Source organism: Emys orbicularis, chromosome 12 (assembly GCF_028017835.1).
Source record: "Emys orbicularis isolate rEmyOrb1 chromosome 12, rEmyOrb1.hap1, whole genome shotgun sequence".
NCBI classification, from domain to species: Eukaryota; Metazoa; Chordata; order Testudines; family Emydidae; genus Emys; species Emys orbicularis.
The window spans coordinates 42459949-42472474 of record NC_088694.1 but is presented as its reverse complement, the minus strand read 5'-3'; positions in this window follow the sequence as shown (position 1 = coordinate 42472474).

Sequence of the window (12526 nt, the reverse complement as noted above, 5' to 3'; positions counted from 1 at the left end):
ATGTCCAGTTCTACAAGAAGGCCTTGTTAGTGTTCTTACTGCCATGTCTATACCAGGGGTACTAATTAAACAAGTGCAATTTATGCATATCACTGATGTGTGAAATGTATCTAATTGGCAAATGAATAAATTCAGTTATTGTAAGGATACTAAAGTTGGATTTTTCTTTTCAGTACTCCTAGTACTCCTTATAAGTAAGCTTACTTTTTATGAGCAACAAGTACAAAATATTGCTTATTTAAGTATCAATATAAAAAACAACCTTTCTGTTCCCAGAAGAAAATGAGGGCTTAATGCTTTTGGAATTTGAACAATATTACAGGTTTATTTGGTACAGGAATGTCAATATGAGATAAGGTGGTTGTTGAAAAAATCAAGAGACATATCCATTATGTGGTTGAGGAAGAAACTAATCAAGTAATTGACCCAATGTTGAAAGAAATGTATGATTTAGCAACTCAAGAACGATTTACATGCATGAAATAACCAAATTGTTTAATAAAACTCAAAATCAGATGAATCAATTGATAAAATACAATATAATAATGATTAGGAAAAAATAACTATTTTGGAAAAGAAATCATTTGTTCAGCTTATGGTGAATATGTAATAAACACTATTGATAATACCTTATAATTCTTGAAATTAAGAAAAGTACATGAATTAATTAAAGGTAAATAGATTTTAAATCAGTATTCAAAACCACAGAGAAGTAAAAGTCAAATGTCAAAAAAAAATCATTCGGTTCAATTAAAAACTTGGAATCTGGGATACCACATCAAAATCATAACATGTTATTTAAAGAAAACCTGTGATATTTCAAAATCCTTATATGTCTCGTTCAAATTATCATTACCCATGTTTGATCCAAATAAGGATGTATTTAATCAATTAGTATCAGAGGGGTAGCCGTGTTAGTCTGGATCTGTAAAAAGTGACAAAGAGTCCTGTGGCACCTTATAGACTAACAGAAGCATTGGAGCATAAGCTTTCGTGGGTGAATACCCACTTCGTCAGACGCATGTCAACACGAAGTGGGTATTCACCCACGAGAGCTTATGCTCCAATATTTCTGTTAGTCTATAAGGTGCCACAGGACTCTTTGTCGCTTTAATCAATTGGCTGCTGTCCATTCCATGGGTCACCTAAAAGACAACATCTACAGAGAATGAATGAAAGTACTTCCGCTGGCGATATATCATCACAATGCCCAAACATAGAAAGTCCACAGATGACTTGTTGCTCTCAATAGGGGCTTCAGTGGATCTGCAGGTGCAATGTGTTTGAGGTAACACTTCCCCGATGTAGCCAGCTGGAAAGGCACCAAATGAATCTACTGTAAGTCAACACAACTCTGGAATCATGTCCAGTTGCAACTAACCAAATGGAGATCTCATATGTAACGGGAGACATATGACAGAGAGGAACAGTATTGTGGAGCATCAAATCATTATTATGGTCAATTTAGATGTGTGGTCATAAATCCAAATTTTTGTTTTAAGCCACAAGTACCTACAATTTTTAGGCACACAACAATAATTCCCAGTACTGGTTTTTGAAAATGAAATGGTTATTCTTAGCAACCTGGATTATCAAAATCTTATCAAACAAAGTACTCCAGTGTTTCATGCATTTATACCACCATTAATTTTACAGCTAAAACATTTGTTAGAAGAAATTCACATTAAATTGAAATTAGTGATGACAGGAATAAGGCAGACAAGCACATACAATTTGGAGGGTAGCAGCTCAAATGGAGTATTCACCACTCCTATAGGGATGGAAATTGGATGGAAGAAATGGATTGTTATCCATAGTATCCTCACTGCGGGTATTATTTTTACGTTATCTTATACAGAAAAAAGTAGAACCATAAATAAATAAAGGGTCAAGCCCAGTCTTGTTCAGTCCAACCTATTTCCATGGTCCTTTTATCTACAGGGAACTCACCAGTATCAAGTAGAACTGCTGTAAGAGACTAAACAATTTATGAGGATATGTATTGCATAACCCCACATCAAGTTCCAAACTCTCCATATGCAGCTGCACCAATGTCCAGGGAAACAATAGAGCCACCACTTAACATGATCCATAGAGAAATAACTAATCCCTAATAAGTATAAAACAATAAAGTTACACATAGATTTAAGTCACATATATGTTTTATTATTATACAAATTACATTTGCTGTTTATCATTAGGTAATATGTGCGTGACAGGGTTCTTATTATGCTTCATTTGTTTCATAATAACCACCCTGTCAAAGGGGAAGCTGTAGCCAATGAGTTCATTTTAATATTCGTTTACGGGGTGTTGTGAGATGCTATAATCAACTCATATGCTATGTGATATATAACCATTGTATGCTAAATACATTTAAGTTATTTGATTATAGAAGGATACGATTGATAAGTATTTAGAAGTGATAAGTATGCATTAGGTATCTAGGTAAAGCACGGCTGAAATGCAAGGCCCACAGGCTGAGACCTGTAAGATTTTAGCTTAGCTATACTAGGCCATAGGCTTAAGAAATGCTGGACATAAGTAAATAACCAAAGAGTGACATTTTCCACCCATCAGTCCCTTTTGGGGTCCTTAAAAAAAAAGGTTTTGGAGAGAAATGCAAGAGCAAAAAGTGCTGACTGAAATGGGGGGGGGGGGGAGGGGAGAATTGAGTGTCACCATCATGGCGGCCACCCTGACAATCTCCTGGGACTTTAGGATGCACTGTGACATTGCTGGGCCTTTGTCATCATGAACCTGAGAGAAGTCTTGATGAAACCAGGCCAGAAAGAGGGCTCCAGATAACATTGCACCTCTGTCAGCTCTGGCTGAATCCCTACCACCACCTGGGATGTGACAATTTGCAACTCCCCTTTCCCCCTCTACATCCTTTTTCCTTCCCTGCCTTATTTCTTGTCTTTCCTATCTCTCTTCTTCTCCAAGAATCTGGCTTAGCCAGCCCAGGCTGTATATTTTGCAACACTGCTGTGAGCCTATGACCAGAAAGAGGCAGCTAAAAGCAGTGACCTAAACAGTACAACCTGGTACAAGTTTGCCCTGTCTGAAAGTGTTTCTACAGCAGTAATATTGCAAGCGAGCGTCAACACCACAGAGAGAAGCTGCATTTTCTCCGTTTGCTGTTTTTCTCTCTCCCCTTTTGTGTGTATTTGTCATGTTTGGTTTCTAGGAAATGGAATCACACTTTAAAAACAGCAGCCATGACAGTCCCAGCCCACCTCAACTAAACTTATTCTTTTTTCCCAAAAAGAATAGTTATTACCATCTTCAGTAGCATCTAAAAGAATGTCAGACAAGCAGTTTTACTTCTAAAGTCTCTTTATAGCTAAAAGGAAAGGGAACAACGGATGTTGTTAGCATGAAAGCCTTATTTAATACTTTACATTTAAAATACTTGAACTGGTTTTCCTTCTTTTCCAAATCTTTAATAAAGGGTTAAGGGAATGTTTAATGGTGAGTTTGCCATGATGCTAAGCAGGTTGAGGTCTCTGTGTACCAAGCCTTGAACCTTTTAAAAACTGTTTAATATTGGTTATTTACAGGGTTATGTTAACATCTTTGACTCTTTGGGCCCATATATTCCAACTAAATTAATATAACATCCCCTCCTATTGTCTGTCTATTCGCTGCCTGTGGCACACAATGATGTCGAGGGTTGTGATACTTCAGTCGGATTTTGGTTGTTTGGTTTCATGTGCCGGTGCTGAGTGATGGCCTGTGATATGCATGTGATCAGATAAGATGATGCGGTGGTCTCTTTTGGCCTTAAACTGTATGACTCTTGTAGGATAATTATGAAATTAAAGAATTAGAGTTAGTGTAAGCTTGGTTAAAGAAATGTGGTGTAAAGAGAGGCCCTGACTAGCCAGTAGAAGGAAGGCCTTGAAAATAATACGTTGTAAGGCCAGAAGGAATGAAATAGTGAGGATTTCTGGTTCAAAGAATAACTAATGAAATAAAGGGCAGTTTCTAAAAAGAAGGCCTCTGACAGATTGGCGTGGATGCAAATTATTTTAAATAACACAAAAAGAATTGGTCTTAAAATGAGCCAGCATGTCCCTTCCCACTCCACATACTAATCTTATCTCAAACATCAGGGCCTACATGAACCCTAGTGTAAAGGAAAGCAAGAAGAAGGGGAGGAGATAGGAAGGAAAGGTCTTGGAAAGAAAGGAGGTGTCATAACTATAAAGGGAAGGGTAACAGCTCTCCTGTGTACAGTACTATAAAATCCCTCCTGGCCAGAGACTCCAAAATCCTTTTACCTGTAAAGGGTTAAGAAGCTCAGGTAACCTGGCTGACACCTGACCAAAAGGACCAATAAGGGGACAAGATACTTTCAAATATTGGGGGGGGGGGAAGGCTTTTGTTTGTGCTCTTTGTTTTGGGGGTTGTTCGCTCTTGGGACTAAGAGGGACCAGACATCAATCCAGGCTCTCCACATCTTTCTGAACAAGTCTCTCATATTTCAAACTTGTAAGTAAACAGCCAGGCAAGGCGTGTTAGTTTACCTTTGTTTTCTCAACTTGTAAATGTACCTTTTACTAGGGTGTTTACTTCTGTTTGCTGTAACTTTGAACCTAAGGCTAGAGGGGGGTCCTCTGGGCTCTTTAAGTTTGATTACCCTGTAAAGTTATTTCCCATCCTGATTTTACAGAGATGATTTTTACCTTTTTCTTTAATTAAAAGCCTTCTTTTTAAGAACCTGATTGATTTTCCTTGTTTTTAGATCCAAGGGGGTTGGATCTTGATCCACCAGGAGTTGGTGGAAGGGAGGAGGGGGGATGGTTAATTTCTCCTTGTTTTAAGATCCAAGGGGTTTGGATCTGTATTCACCAGGGAATTGGTGAAGAGTCTCTCAAGGCTACCCAGGGAAGGGAATTAGCATCGAGAGTGATGGCAGCGGACCAGATCTAAGCTGGTAGTTAAGCTTAGAAGTTTTCATGCAGGCCCCACATTTGTACCCTAAAGTTCAGAGTGGGGAAGCAGCCTTGACAGGAGGTTGTAAATCTTATCTCTCTTAAGACTGTAAATAAGGGTGCTTTGTCTCAAGTTGTTTTTTAGCTGAAGTCAGAATTACATCCCTTTTTTGTTAAAAGGTATAAAAAGTCAACTCTTAAAGGCTTCTTGCTACTACCCTCCCAAACACATTGGAACTGACCAATACGGGTCTAAGCACCCCTGGCTTTAGCCCCTTTGTAAGTACCTTGATCAAATGCTTATAAATATTGTTTCAGAGTAGCAGCCGTGTTAGTCTGTATCCGCAAAAATAACAGGTACTTGTGGCACCTTAGAGACTAACAAATTTATTAGAGCATAAGCTTTCGTGGGCTACAACCCACTTCTTCGGATGCATATTTTATAAATATTGTGTTACTGTTTGGGAGTAGTGACTGCTTATTTTTAGGTGGGTGCGCATGTTTAGAACAATTGTTAAATTAATATAACATCCCCTCCTATTGTCTGCCTATTTGCTGCCTGTGGCACACAATAATGTTGAGGGTTGTGATACTTTAGTCGGATTTTGGTTGTTTGGTTTCGTGTGCCGGTGCTGAGTGATGGCCTGTGATATGCATGTGATCAGAAAAGATGAATCCTTATTGAGGTTGAAGGAAAAAACCATCCCGATGTGTAGAAAGAATAGTAAATATTGCAGGCGACCAGCTTGGCTAAACAGTGAAATCCTTGCTCATCTTAAACGCAGAAAAGAAGCTTACAAGAAGTGGAAGATTGGACAAATGACCAGGGAGGAGTATAAAAATATTGCTCAGGCATGCAGGAGTGAAATCAGGAAGGCCAAATCACACTTGGAGTTGCAGCTAGCAAGAGATGTTAAGAGTAACAAGAAGGGGTTCTTCAGGTATGTTAGCAACAAGAAGAAAGTCAAGGAAAGTGTGGGCCCCTTACTGAATGAGGGAGGCAACCTAGTGACAGAGGATGTGGAAAAAGCTAATGTACTCAATGATTTTTTTGCCTCTCTCTTCACAAACAAGGTCAGCTCCCAGACTGCTGCACTGGGCAGCACAGTATGGGGAGAAGGTGACCAGCCCTCTGTGGAAAAAGAAGTGCTTCGGGACTATTTAGAAAAACTGGATGAGCACAAGTCCATGGGGCCGGATGCTCTGCATCCGAGGGTGCTAAAGGAGTTGGCGGATGAGATTGCAGAGCCATTGGCCATTATCTTTGAAAACTCATGGCGATTGGAGGAGGTCCCAGATGACTGGAAAAAGGCTAATGTATTGCCCATCTTTTAAAAAGGGAAGAAGGAGGATCCGGGGAACTACAGGCCAGTCAGCCTCACCTCAATCCCTGGAAAAATCATGGAGCAGGTCCTCAAGGAATCAATTCTGAAACACTTAGAGGAGAGGAAAGTGATCAGGAACAGTCAGCATGGATTCACCAAGGGCAAGTCATGCCTGACTAACCTAATTGCCTTCTATGAGGAGATAACGGGCTCTGTGGATGAGGGGAAAGCAGTGGACGTGTTATTCCTTGACTTTAGCAAAACTTTTGATACTGTCTCCCACAGTATTCTTGCCAGCAAGTTAAAGAAGTATGGACTGGATGAATGGACTGTAAGGTGGATAGAAAGCTGGCTAGATCGTTGGGCTCAACGCGTAGTGATCAATGGCTCCATGTCTACTTGGCAGCTGGTTTCAAGCGGAGTGCCCCAAGGGTCAGTCCTGGGGCTGGTTTTGTTTAATATCTTTATTAATGATCTGGAGGATGGTGTGGACTGCACTCTCAGCAAGTTTGCAGATGACACTAAACTAGGAGGCGTGGTAGATACACTGGCGGGTAGGGATCAGATACAGAGGGACTTAGACAAATTAGAGGATTGGGCCAAAAAAAAGCTTATGAGGTTCAACAAGGACAAGTGCAGAGTCCTGCACTTAGGATGGAAGAATCCCGTTCACTGTTACAGACTAGGGACCGAGTGGCTAGGCAGCAGTTCTGCAGAAAAGGACCTAGGGGTTACAGTGGACAAGAAGCTGAATATGAGTCAACAGTGTGCCCTTGTTGCCAAGAAGGCTAACGGCAATTTGGGCTGTATAAGTAGGGGCATTTCCAGCAGACCAAGGGACGTGATCGTTCCCCTCTATTCGACATTGGTGAGGCCTCACCTGGAGTACTGTGTCCAGTTTTGGACCCCACACTACAAGAAGGATGTGGAAAAATTGGAGAGTCCAGCGGAGGGCAACAAAAATGATTAGGGGGCTGGAGCACATTACTTATGAGGAGAGACTGAGGGAACTGGGATTGTTTAGTCTGCAGAAGAAAAGAATGAGGGGGGATTTGATAGCTGCTTTCAACTACCTGAAAGGGGGTTCCAAAGAGGATGGATCTAGACTGTTCTCAGTGGTAGCAGATGACAGAACAAGGAGTAATGGTCTCAAGTTGCAGTGGGGGAGGTTTAGGTTGGATATTAGGAAAAAACTTTTTCACTGGGAGGGTGGTGAAGCACTGGAATGCTTTACCTAGGGAGGTGGTGGAATCTCCTTCCTTGGAGGTTTTTAAGGCCCAGCTTGACAAAGCCCTGGCTGGGATGATTTAGTTGGGATTAGGTCCTGCTTTGAGCAGGGGGTTGGACTAGATGACCTCCTGAGGTCCCTTCCAACCCTGATACTCTATGATTCTATGATTCTATGTGGTGGTCTCTTCTGGCCTTAAACTGTATGACTCTTGTATGATAAATATGAAATTAAAGTATTAGAGTTAGTGTAAGCTTGGTTAAAGAAATATTTGTTGTAAAGAGAGGCCCTGACTAGCCAGTAGAAGGAAGGCCTTGAAAATAATACGTTGTAAGGCCAGAAGGAATGAAATAGTGAGGATTTCTGGTTCAAAGAATAACTAATGAAATAAAGGGCAGTTTCTAAAAAGAAGGCCTCTGACAGATTGGCGTGGATGCAAATTATTTTAAATAACACAAAAAGAATTGGTCTTAAAATGAGCCAACATGTCCCTTCCCCCTCCACATACCAATCTTATCTCAAACATCAGGGCCTACATGAACCCTAGTGTAAAGGAAAGCAAGAAGAAGTCGAGGAGATAGGAAGGAAAGGTCTTGGAAAGAAAGGAGGTTTTAAATCTTCTCTCTCTTAAGACTGGAAATAAGGGTGCTTTGTCTCAAGTTGTTTTTTAGCTGAAGTCAGAATTACATCCCTTGTTTGTTAAAAGGTATAAAAAGTCAACTCTTAAAGGCTTCTTGCTACTACCCTCACAAACACATTGGAGCTGACCAATATGGGTCAAATGCTTATAAATATTTTTTTACTGTTTGGGGGTAGTGACTGCTTATTTTTAGGTGGGTGCGCATGTTTAGAACAATTGTGTAAAATACCATTTGGCCTTTGGATTTAATAAAGGAATTGATGGATAAATTGGTGTCTTGTGGTTTCCCATATGAATAATAACAGATTGAAATATTAAGAATTCCAACAAGTCTGTGTCATATATCCTAAAAATGTTGCCATGCATTCAGGATAATAAATAGCAAGCAATTTGATTTTATCCTCTTGTGGTGATCCACTCTAACTAATGGATGGGATAAAGAAATTAATGCCTAATTTCAAGTGAAATTCAGTGTGAGTGATGATAAATTCCCTTAGACGTCTTTGGAAATCCAACCCAGTATGTGTAATGCATGGGAAATGTGTAATGTTCAAAATATTGTACTGACTTAATTATAGGTGGAGCCCCAGCATGCGCGGAGTGGGGCAAGCCCAGGACCCCACTCCCCAGCTGGAGCTCGAGGGCCGAATTAAAATGTCTGAAGGGTCGGATGTGGCCCCCGAGCCATGATTTGCCCACCCCTGCTCTAGAATCATTGTCAAAGTCTAGAAGTTTATTAATTACGAAAGAATCATAGGATCATAGAATATTAGGGTTGGAAGAGACCTCAGGAGGTCATCTAGTCCAATCCCCTGCTCAAAGCAGGACCAACACCCACTAAATCATCCCAGCCAGGGCTTTGTCAATCCAGGCCTTAAAAACCTCTAAGGATGGTGAAGAAGCACCTCTGTAAAATTAGAATGGAAGATAATCTCACAGGGCAATCAGATTAAAACCACAGAGGATTTCTCTCTGGGCAAAACCCACCCACACACACACACAAAACTAGTTTATCATTTTTCTATCCCCTCTATGTATCAAATGTCCTATAGTGTGATAAGAGCTAGGGCATATGGCTTTTACCACAGATCTTACGTGCTTGTGCTTTTGCAGGCTATTTCTAGGCTGGAGGCACTGTGTGCAAATGATGTGATTTTATAGGCTTTATTGATTGAACATGAATTGTGCATCAGGAGACAAAGGCATCTGGCATCACACAGAACAGAGACAGATTGAGCAATAGCTATCCCATAGCTATCCCATAGTTCCCGCAGTCTCCCCCGCCCATTGGAATTCTGGGTTAAGATCCCAGTGCCTGATGGGGCAAAAAACATTGTCGCAGGTGGTTCTGGGTACAGCCTCACCCCTCCCTCTATGAAAGCAACGGCAGACAACCGTTTCGCGCCTTTTTTCCTGGGTGAACACAGCAGACGCCATACCACGGCAAGCATGGAGCCCGCTCAGCTCAAGACAGCAGTCATGAACATTGTAAACACCTCTCGCATTATCATGCAGTTTATGCTGAACCAGGACCAGAAAAACGAGGCAAGGAGGAGGCGGCGATGGCAGCGCGGCGACGAGAGTGATGAGGACATGGACATGGACACAGAATTCTCTCAAACCGCGGGTCCCGGCGCTTTGGAGATCATGTTGTTGATGGGGCAGGTTCTATCCATGGAACGTCGATTCTGGGCCTGGGAAACAAGCACAGACTGGTGGGACTGCATAGTGTTCCAGGTGTGGGACGATTCCCAGTGGCTGCAAAACTTTCACATGCGTAAGGGCATTTTCATGGAACTTTGTGACTTGTTTTCCCCTGCCCTGAAGCGCCAGAATACCAGGATGAGAGCAGCCCTCACAGTTGAGAAGCAGGTGGCGATAGCCCTGTGGAAGCTTGCAATGCCAGATAGCTACCGGTCAGTCAGGAATCAATTTGCAGTGGGCAAATCTACTGTGGGGGCTGCTGTCATGCAAGTAGCCAAAGCAATCATTGAGCTGCTGCTATGAAAGGTAGTGACTCTGGGAAATGTGCAGGTCATAGTGGATGGCTTTGCTGCAATGGGATTCCCTAACTGTGGTGGGGCGATAGATGGAACCCATATTCCTATCTTGGCACCGGAGCACCAGGGTACCCACTACATAAACCGCAAGGGGTACTTTTCAATGGTGCTGCAAGCACTGGTGGATCACAGGGGACGTTTCACCAACATCAACATGGGCTGGCCGGGAAGGGTTCATGACGCTCGCGTCTTCAGGAACACTACTCTGTTTAAACAGCTGCAGCAAGGGACTTACTTCCCGGACCAGAAAATAACCGTCGGGGATGTTGAAATGCCTATAGTTATCCTTGGGGACCCAGCCTACCCCTTAATGCCATGGCTCATGAAGCCATACACAGGCAGCCTGGACAGCTGTTCAACTACAGGCTGAGCAAGTGCAGAATGGTGGTAGAATGTGCATTTGGACATTTAAAAGGTAGCTGGCGCACGTTACTGACTCGCTCAGACCTCAGCCAAACCAATATCCCCATTGTTATTGCTGCTTGCTGTGTGCTCCACAATCTCTGTGAGAGTAAGGGGGAGACCTTTATGGCGGGGTGGGAGGCTGAGGCAAATCGCCTGGCTGCTGATTATGTACAGCCAGACACTAGGGCGATTAGAAGAGCACACCAGGAAGCGCGGCGCATCAGAGAAGCTTTGAAAACCACTTTCATGACTGGCAAGGCTACCGTGTGAAAGTTCTGTTTGTTTCTCCTTGATGAAAACCCGCCCCCTTTATTGACTCATTCTCTGTAGGCAACCCACCCTCCCCCTTCGATCACAGCTTGCTTTCAAAGGAAATAATGTCACTATCATTTAAAAATCATGTATTCTTTATTAATTGATTATAAAAAGAGGGAGAGAACTGACAAGGTAGCCCGGGTGGGGTTTGGGAGGAGGATCGGAGGGAAGGAAAAGGCCACTAAAAAAAGGTTAAAATAATGACAGCCTTTTGCTTGGGCTGTCCACTGGGGTGGAATGGGAGGGTGCACGGAGCCTCCCCCCCCCAGCGTTCTTACACGTCTGGGTGAGGAGGCTATGGAACATGGGGAAGGGGGTTATACATGGGCTGTAGCACCAGTCTGTGATCCTGCTGCCATTCCTGAAGCTCCACCAGATGCCAGAGCATGTTTGTTTGCTCACGCAGCAGCCCCAGTGTTGCATCCTGCCTCCTCTGATCTTCCTGCCGCCACCTCTCATCTCGAGCGTCTCTCCTCTCCTCCTGTTGGTCCCTCATGTCCTCACGTTGGTCCCTCCTGTCCTCACGTTCACTGGCATCTTTCCTATACTTTGAAACCATGTCCTTCCACTCATTCAGATTGCGGGTGGATTCCATGATTTCCGCAAACATCTCGTCTCGCGTCCTCTTTTTCCGACGCCTTATCTGAGATAGCCTTCGGGATTGAGGAGGGAGGCTTGAAAAATTTGCAGCTGCTGGAGGGAGGGAAAAAATGAGAGAATTTTTAAAAAAGATACACTTTACAGAACAATGCTTATACTCTTTCACGGTGAACAACACTATTCACATTACATAGCACATGTGATTTCTGTGCAAGGTCGCATTTTGCCTCTTAATATTGAGTGCCTGTGGCTTTGCTGCTAGAGATCACAGACGCAGGTCCCGGCAACAAAATTCGGCTTGCATGCAGCCATGGTAAGGCATTGTCTTTCAGCTTCTGCGCCCTCCTTTCCCACATACCAAGCAAAGCCCGTTGAGTGCTGCGGTTTTCCTGTTAACCTTCAGCAGCAGAAAACAAACTAACCCCCCCCCCATCCAATTCTCTGGGATGATCGCTTTATCCCTCCCCCCACCGCGTGGCTGGTATCAGGGAAGATCCCTGCTAGCCACACGTGAAAAGCTCAGCACCAACCCCCCCCCCCCGCGCTTGGCTTACTACAGGGAAGGATTTCTTTTCAGCCACAGGCAAACAGCCCAGTAGGAACGGCCACCTCTGTCCCCTTAATTAAATTCCCGTATTTCAACCAGGTTACCATGAGCGATATCACTCTCCTGAGGATTACACAGCGAGATAAATAACGGATGTTGCTTGAATGCCAGCAAACACCAGGACCATACGCTGCCAGGCTTTGTTATGCAATGATACCAGATTACTTGCTACTAGCATGGCATGGTCAAGTGTCCTACCATGGCGGACGGAATAAGGCTGCACTGCCCAGAAACCTTCTGCAAAGGCTTTTGGAGTACCTCCAGGAGAGCTTCATGGAGATGTCCCTGGAGGATTTCCGCTCCATCCCCAGACATGTTAACAGACTTTTCCAGTAGCTGTACTGGCTGCGAATGCATCCCAAGTCCTCAGGGCAAATTAATCATTAAAAAACTCTTGCTTTTAAAC